This window comes from Mesoplodon densirostris, chromosome 3 (assembly GCF_025265405.1).
Source record: "Mesoplodon densirostris isolate mMesDen1 chromosome 3, mMesDen1 primary haplotype, whole genome shotgun sequence".
In the NCBI taxonomy this organism is placed as follows: Eukaryota; Metazoa; Chordata; class Mammalia; order Artiodactyla; family Ziphiidae; genus Mesoplodon; species Mesoplodon densirostris.
This window is the reverse complement of record NC_082663.1, coordinates 44,143,606-44,152,309: the sequence shown is the minus strand read 5'-3', so window position 1 is coordinate 44,152,309 and position 8,704 is coordinate 44,143,606. Positions and strand designations below refer to the sequence as shown.

Below are 8,704 nucleotides of genomic sequence, written 5' to 3'. Positions count from 1 at the left end.
CCAAAGCCCCTCTTTTAGCCTAGTGACTAAACTGCCAACACGTAAAAAACAAAAAACAAACCTAAATGTCTAGACAAGGGAGAGAAAGTGCCAAATCTAACAATTTTTTTTTTCAAACTAGCTTCCCTTGGTGTCCACTGGGTGCAAGCACGTGATGAGAGTACAGAGCACCAGCGAGAACAGCCTGAGATGACAGACAGATAATGGGAGGTCAGCCCTAGATGGAAATGTCACATCAGCCCTTTCTCAGGTGGCCTCCGGGGTGGTCAGGACTGCAGGAGATCGCGTCCCTCCTCTTAGATGCCTTAAGGGCAGGCAGGCAACCGACTTTAGCGCAAAGGTCTGGCTGCAGATAAAACGCGATTAGCCCACCTGCGCCGCCCTTCCTTCCGAAGCCGGAGGGCTGGGCTCTGCGGCGGGAGGTGTGTTGGCTGTCGCATAGCCCTCTGGGAGTTGTAGTCCGCGGCGGTGGGAGGTTTGACTGCGGCGGCCGGCTTAGCGCGCTCAGAACTCCATCCCCCGCTGGCCCCCGCGGCCTAGGCCGTTGCCTTTTCCTGTTCAGGGGACGAGAACCCTTTCTGCAGCAAATTGAGAAGTTTGGGGGAGGGGTGTCCTCCTTCCCGCCGAGCTCTCTGAGATTAAGGGCTCGGCCTGCTCAGGTAGAGCACGTTCCGGGTCTTGCAAACTCATCTCCCGGGAGGGGGCGGAGGGAAAGGGGGGACGCGGCTGTTAAGGCTGAGCTTGCGACGGAGTCGGCTGTTACCCGGCGAAGTTCTTCAGGGAAACGCCTCGGAACAGTGGCTTCTTGCGGGAGCGGTGAGGCCAAAGCCGGGGCCCGCGGAGACCGGTCCGGAGAGGCGGCGCGCGTTTCTACAGGGCTCGGGTGAGAGCAAGTCGGGGCCTCCGTCGGGGGCTGAGAAAGAACTCGAGGGGCTGTGGGAGTCGGTGTTTGCCGGACCTTAGGGAAAAGGCAGGGTTACCTTGGGTGAACACCCGAGTGAGAGGAGGAGAATTGGGGGAATTGGGGGAATGGGAGCGCCCTTCTCTATCGCGAGTAGGAGAGAGCTAGAGAGGGGAGGTGGGGAGGAAGCTCCTTTGGTGCCTTGAGCTAGGACCGCAGATGGGGTGAGGGCTGAGACAGGTAAGTCCTCGTCACGCTTTTCCCCGGCTCGATTGTGAGAGACAGTGCTCAATAGTAGGAGGCTTGACATCTTCCTGTCTTAGAATAATAGAGCTGGAACGGGCTTTTGAGAGCAGCTAGTCAAGCGCATTCTCTCATTTTCCAGATGAGGAAACTTAAGTCCACCGAGTTGAAGAAACTGGCTCGCTCACCACCAGACAACCGGTTAATGGCCAGCTTGACTAAAACCTAATTTTCAGGACTCTCAAGCCATGCCGTAATCTATTGCTGAGATCAGTAGATTAACAAACTTTAGAACCTGTTCCCTCTCCTTTTATCTTTTTACTGCTTGTCATATGCAGGGTAACAGGCAGCCCCTGAAGGGAAAGGCTTTACACTTTGCAGTAGGTCAAAGAAACCCTTGTTTTAACTTGAACAAAAATCTCCTTACCTCACAAACAACTACAAACTTCATATTAAGAATAAAGGTTGGTAGCAAGCTAAGATGTCACCTATAGTTTCTTTGCCTCGAAGAAAATAAAGTTCACCTTTCCTTTCCCACTGTATGCCCACTAGAGCTCTGAAAACATTTAGCCTTAGATTTCTTCTATCTTAAATGCTGCATATCTCAGTTACATACATAAAAATAATGCTGTTTATTGTGATTTTTATAATACCCTAAATAGTTACAATAAAGGGTAAACAGCATAGGAGGATGGGGATACCTGAATTACAAATTAAAATAATGATTTATAGTATTTTTTAAGAGATACGAGCATAAAAGTAAAGACAAAAAAATTAAGAAGATGAAAATTTCTAGCAAGCCAGCATTTTATAATACACTTAAATTTCAGTACTTGCCAGTATTCTTTCTTTCCTACTGCCTAAACATAAATAGAGCATTTAGTGTTCCCGGTGTGAGAGGAGAGGTTCTTTGGTGCCATTGCATTGTTCTGACTGCTAATTTCTTTATTAAAACACATTGTCGGGCCTCCCTGGTGGCGCAGTGGTTGAGAGTCCGCCTGCCGATGCAGGGGATACGGGTTCGTGCCCCGATCTGGGAGGATCCCATATGCCGCGGAGCGGCTGGGCCCGTGAGCCATGGCTGCTGGGCCTGCGCGTCCGGAGCCTGTGCTCCGCAACGGGAGAGGCCACGACAGTGAGAGGCCCGCATACCGCAAAAAGAAAAAAAAAAAAAAAAAGAATAAAACACATTGTCTTCCAGCACTGTCAAATTTAACACCTTTTGAAGGATTTATTGATCAGGTTGGAAGCATGTTCCAACTGTCACATCAGAATTTAAATATTATGGCTCCTATTGGCTCACCATTAAGCAATTCATAAGCAAGAGGTTTAGATAAAGTTTGTTACTGGACTTTACAGAAGTTACAGACTTACATAGAATAACATACATGTACATAACTGCTTTCACCAGGCTGCCTTTTTAATGATACGGTTCCAATTGCTTTTATATTGGCATACTACAGAGGTGGGTAAACTATGACCACATTTGGCCACTGTCAAATGTATTTACTTTTTATATGGTTTTACTGGAACACAACCATGCTTACTCATTTATATATTGTCTTTTGTGCTACAGGCAGAGTTGAGTAGTTGCAGAGACCATATGGCTGGCAAAGCCTAAAATATTTACTATCTGGCCCTTTACAGAAAAAAAATTATCAACCCCTGGCCTGGTGAACTGAATGTAAATATAGTATCTAAAACTCTACCATTTGCAGAAGTATTAGTTAATAGTAATTTTCACTCATAAATACTTGTATGGTGGGTTCATAATCCATTTCTTTGGGCAAAAGCTAGTACCTCCTATTGCAGATTGTTGCTAGCATCTTGGCATAGGTACTATAGGTTTGCTTTTGCAAAGAATTGTCAAGGAAAGTTTCTGAACCTAGTGTGGAAAGGGCTGAAATTCTTTGAGATATACTGATGCTCACAGTTAATAACTTTTAAAAATAACATTTAGGAGCTTCCTTTGGTTGTTCTCTATGTTCTTTTCATGGAGATAAGTGCTTCAGCATAGGCACCAGCAAGCAAGTTAATAAGCTGTTTTCATATCGAGACCCCATACTAAAACCAATCTTAAAATAAATGATAAGGGTCTTACTATTATTTTTTTTTTTTTCTGCGGTACGCGGGTCTCTCACTGTTGTGGCCTCTCCCGTTGCGGAGCACAGGCTCCGGACGCGCAGTCTCAGCCGCCATGGCTCATGGGCCTAGCGGCTCCGCGGCATGTGGGATCTTCCCTGGCCGGGGCATGAACCCGTGTCCCCTGCATCGGCAGGTGGACTCTCAACCACTGTGCCACCAGGGAAGCCCAAGGGTCTTATTATTAAATGACTTATCTTTGACATTAATAATCTTGCATCTGGGACTTTAATGTCTTGAAGATCAGAGGATTGAATGAAATAAAAGTGAATATATCTGTTTATGTCATTCTTTTGTATTTAACTCCCTATATTATAGTGTTAGTCTGTGGCAAATTAGTGCTTAGGAATATTTAAAATTTTACTTAATCATTGATAGCACTATTCTGTGTTACCATCTAAGTAATATTAGCTATGCAACTCCAATTCACCTCTCAACCTAATTCATCAAACTTCAGTTTATAGTTCTCCTCAAGACTTCAAAAAGGTATTAAATTTCCTTTGAAACAGCATTCTGGGGGAATTTGAAGTTCAGGTTAATTGACTAATTGAGGCAACTGAAAATGATCAGTTTCCTTACAGTTCTTCATATTTACTTGAATGTTAATAAATCTTTGAAAGGCACTAGGAACTTTGGACTCATTCATGATTTACTTTGATTCATTGAAATATCAGTTTTCTGCTTGTTTGGAATAAAAAGCTAATTTGACAATGCCACAGAATTTCGGATTTGCTCAGGACAAATACATGTATGTGATTAAACTGGGAACTTTATGTCAATTCCTGAATGTCCTTCATATTTTCCCTAACCTTGATTATCACTTTTTGTTAAGGCTGACTGAAATCTAAGAACCTTTCTAGATTTTCCTCTTTTCTGGTTTCCTAACATTCAATATTCAATGAAAGTATCATCTCCAGGACATAAAAGAATCCTGTTTCTAAACTCAACCACATTCTCAGTTTAGTTTAGGAACCGATACAGTGGAGAGTATTGGTTAACAAAGTAAGTCAGAAGTGTAGCCGTTTTTTTCTGCCATTGTTTAAGCAGGTATCTTTTTTCCTACTCTGACTTGGCTATTGACCTTTCCTGTGTTTCACTGCTGCTGGAAGGATTATTGCTGTCCAAGGAAATATCTAGCCTTGAGACAAAGAAGTTTGCATCAAGAGAAACAAATTCATCTAAGCTAGTTTGCTTCAAGAAAACTGTGTTGTTTTAAATTTGTAATCCAGATACTTGGGCACACATCTTCACTCTTCTAGTCCTAAACTTTGTTTTAAAAAGTTTAAGGCCATTTGTCATTCTAGGTATTATCGCTTTTTTGTTTCCGAATCTGAACAAGACCTGATTTTCAGAGGCTTCTTTTGTCTTCCAAATAGCCTGCCTCCTTCTTTAAAGCAGACATCCCACTATAGTGGGAAATAGCATTTGGGGTCAAAGCGGCCTGGTTTCATTCCAAATTGTGGCTTTATTAGTTACGTGATTTAGGACAAGTTACTTCTGAGCTTCATGGTTATTTATTTATTTATTTATTTAGTATCAGTAATTTGAAGGTAATACCTATTTCTCAAATCCTAAAGTATTAGTTGCAATTAAACAACATGTAAACATTAGGCCAGTAGTAGGCATTCAATAAATAAATGTTAGTTCCATCTCCCACTACCTTTCTACTGACTTGTCTTTTTCTCTGAGTTTTTCTCCAAAGTGACACTGTTTTGTTCTTCAGAAATGAATTCTTTCCCTTTAGGTCTATTCTATTTGTGACAGTTCAGTAATTCGATGAAACTCAATTTCTTTATCTTTCTTACCTCACTGTGTTTACTCACTTTATGCTAAAGACGTACATATGTCAGCTGATTTTATTCAGGCCACTAAATTAAGCCAAAATATAATTTTGCTAGTTACTTTTAAAGAACTAAATTCATAATAAAAATGATAGCTATGTTTATTGAGTACTCACTGTGGGCCAGTCACATTATTATGTGCATTATCTCATTTAAATCTCAAACCAAATTCCCTTAGGGAATTTAAGTAAGTTGCCCAAAAATCACACAGTAAATCCAGGATTCAAATCCAAGCAGTCTTTTTTTTTTTTTTTTTTTTTTGCTGTACGCGGGCCTCTCACTGTTGTGGCCTCCCCCATTGCGGAGCACAGGCTCCGGACGCACAGGCCCAGTGGCCATGGCTCACGGGCCCAGCCTTTCCGCGGCATGTGGGATCTTCCCAGACCGGGGCACGAACCCGTATCCCCTGCATCGGCAGGCGGACTCTCAACCACTGCGCCACCAGGGAAGCCCCCAAGCAGTCTTATATGAGCTATCAACCACCACATTCTACTTAATAGAATCAGAATAGGCCATATCCCAATTTAACCATTGTGTATAATTCAAACAAATGAATACCTTCTGAAGGTGGTTTCATCAGTTTTTGTAGATTTAAGAGCAATAAGGTTCTGCCTGCTTACCAATATTAAAAATTTTCTCTAGCATTTCTTAACAATTCTGTTTATGACTTTTTCCTCCCACAGTATAACAGTTTCATTAAGCTCATTTAATTAAACTTAGTTTAAGTTCACAAATAAAAGTAGCAAACTCCCATATAAAGTTCAGTAGTGCTTGGAATAGTTCCAAATGCTTACACATTAATTTATAGATTATTTTATGTGCTTTAGATTTTCTTTTATAAATTTCCCCCAAGTTCTCTAAGTTATTCTTTTTGATGAAAGGGTACTGGCTTCCTGACAGTCAACTTTTCAATTTCTAAAATATTTAATTTTTTAAATTGAGGTGATATTTTTAAAACTCTCTAAAGTTAATAACTTCTCTATTATATGTTTATTTTCCAAGCTTTTAATTCCTGTGCCATATCCATCTTTATTTATTTTCCTTTTCCTTTTTTTTTCTAATTGAGATACAGCTGATGTACAATATTACGTAAGTTACAGGTGTACAAAATAGTGATTCACAATTTTTAAAGGTTATACTGCATTTATAGTTATTTTAAAATATTGACTGTATTCCCTGTGCTGTACAATATATCTTTCTAGCTTATTTATTTTATACATAATAGTTTATAACTCTTAATCCCCTACCCATATCTTGCCCCTCCCTGCTTCCCTCTCTCTACTGGTAACCACTAGTTTGTTCTCTGTTTCTGTAAGTCTGTTTCCTTTTTGTTATATTCACTAGTTTGTATTATTTTTTAGATTCCACATATAAGTGATATGCAGTATTTGTCTTTGTCTGACTTATTTCACTTAGCATAATACCTTCCACGTCCATCCATGTTGTTGCAAATGGCAAAATTTCATTCTTTTTTATGGCTGAGTAGTGTTCCATTATACATATACCACATCTTTATCCATTCATCTGTTGATGGACACTTAGGTTACTTCCGTATCTTGGCAGTTGTAAATAATGCTGCAGTGAACATTGGGGTACCTGTATCTTTTTGAATTAGTGTTTTCATTTTTTTTCAGATATATACCCAGGAGTGGAATTGCTGGGTCATATGGTAGTTCTATTTTTAGGCTTTTGAGAAATTGCCATACTGTTTTCCACAGTGGTTGCACCAATTTACATTCCCCCCAACAGTGTATAAGGGTTCCCTTATATCTACATCCTCACCAAGACTTGTTATTTCTTACTTTTTTGATGATAACCATTCTAATGGGTGTGAGGTGATATCTTATTGTGGTTTTGAATTTCCCTGATGATTATTGACGTTGAGGATCTTTTCTTGTGCTTGTTGGCCATCTGTATGTCTTCTTTATAAAATGTCTATTCAGATCTTTCTGCCCATTTTTAAATTGGGTTGCTTGTTTTTTTGTTGAGTTGTATGAGCTGTTTATATATTCTGGGTATTGACCCCTTATCGGTCATATCATTAGCAAATATTTTCTCCCATTCAGTAGGTTGTCTCTTTGTTTTGTCTCTTTGGTTTCCTTTTTTAAGTCTGATTAGGTCCTATTTTGCTTTTATTTCCTCTGCTTTAGCATACAGGTCAAAAAATATATATATATGTTGCTGTGATTTATGGCAGAGGGTGTTCTGCCTATGTTTTCCTCTAGGAGTTTTATGGTTTCCGGTCTTACACTTAGTTCTGTAATCCATTTTGAGTTTATTTCTATATATGGTGTGAGAAAATGTTCTAATCTCATTCTTTTACATGTGACTGTCCAGTTTTCCCAGCACCACTTATTGAAGAGGCTGTCTTTTCTCCATTGTATATTCTTGCCTCCTTTGTCACAGATTAATTGACTGTAAGTGCATGGGTTTATTTCTGGGCTTTCTCATCCTGTTCCATTGATCTATTTGTCTGTTTTTTTGCCAGTACCATAGCGTTTTGAGTATTGTAGCTTTGTAGTATAGTCTGAAGTCAAGAAACATTGTTCCTCCAGCTCTGTTCTTCTTTCTCAAGATTATTTTGGCTATTCGGGGTCTTTTGTGTTTCCATACAAATTTTAAAATTATTTGTTCTGGTTCTGTGAAAAATGCCCTTGGTATTTTTATAGGGATTACAATAATCTGTAGATTGCCTTGGGTAGTATGGTCATTTTAGCAATATTAATTCCAATCCATGTACACAGTATACCTTTCCATCTGTTTATGTTGTCTTCAATTTCTTTCATCAATGTCTTATAATTTTCCAAGTATAGGTGTTTTGCCTTCTGAGATAGGTTTATTCCTACATATTTTATTCTTTTTGATGCAATGGTAAATGGGATTGTTTTCTTAATTTCCCTTTCTGGTAATTCATTTTTAGTGTATAGAAGTGCAACAGATTTCTGTGTATTAATTTTGTAGCCTGCAACTTTATTGAATTCATTGTTGAACTCTACTACTTTTTTGGTGGCATCGTAGGATTTTCTATGTGTAGTGTCATGTCATCTGCAAAATGTTACCTTTTTACTTCCTTTCCAATTTGGAATCCTTTTATTTATTTTTCTTGCTTGATTGCTGTGGCTAGGACTTCCAATATTATGTTGAATAAAATTGGCAAGAGTGGGCATCCTTCAGTTGTTGCTGATCTTAGGTATCCACCTTAATTTTTTTTTTTTTTTTTTTTTTTGCGGCACGCGGGCCTCTCACTGCTGTGGCCTCTCCCGCCGTGGAGCACAGGCTCTGGACGCGCAGGCTTAGTGGCCATGGCTCACGGGCCCAGCCGCTCCGTGGCATGTGGGATCCTCCCGGACCGGGGTACAAACCCGTGTCCCCCACATTGGCAGGCGGACTCTCAACCACTGCGCCAACAGGGAAGCCTCCACTTTAATTTAAAATGTATTTTTCATTGATATTTTATATAGAATGTTTTTACTTATTACATCCAGGAGATACTTTTTTCAAGTTATTTAGTGAAATTGACAGTTTTAGACTAAGGATATTTAATAGGACTGTCAATCCTAGTCTTGTAAATTAATGG

General features: G+C 39.9%; 1 protein-coding gene across 3 annotated transcripts in view; it reads left to right on the top strand.

Moving 5' to 3' along the window:
• Nucleotides 1–540: 540 nt before the first annotated feature.
• SLC38A9 (solute carrier family 38 member 9) overlaps nucleotides 541–8,704 on the top strand; it is a 97,434-nt gene continuing 89,270 nt past the window's right edge. For all 3 annotated transcript variants that reach the window (XM_060092893.1, XM_060092892.1, XM_060092891.1), the window contains exon 1: nucleotides 541–883. The gene's annotated coding sequence lies outside the window, so the exon portion shown is untranslated. The remainder of the gene's footprint in view (nucleotides 884–8,704) is intronic.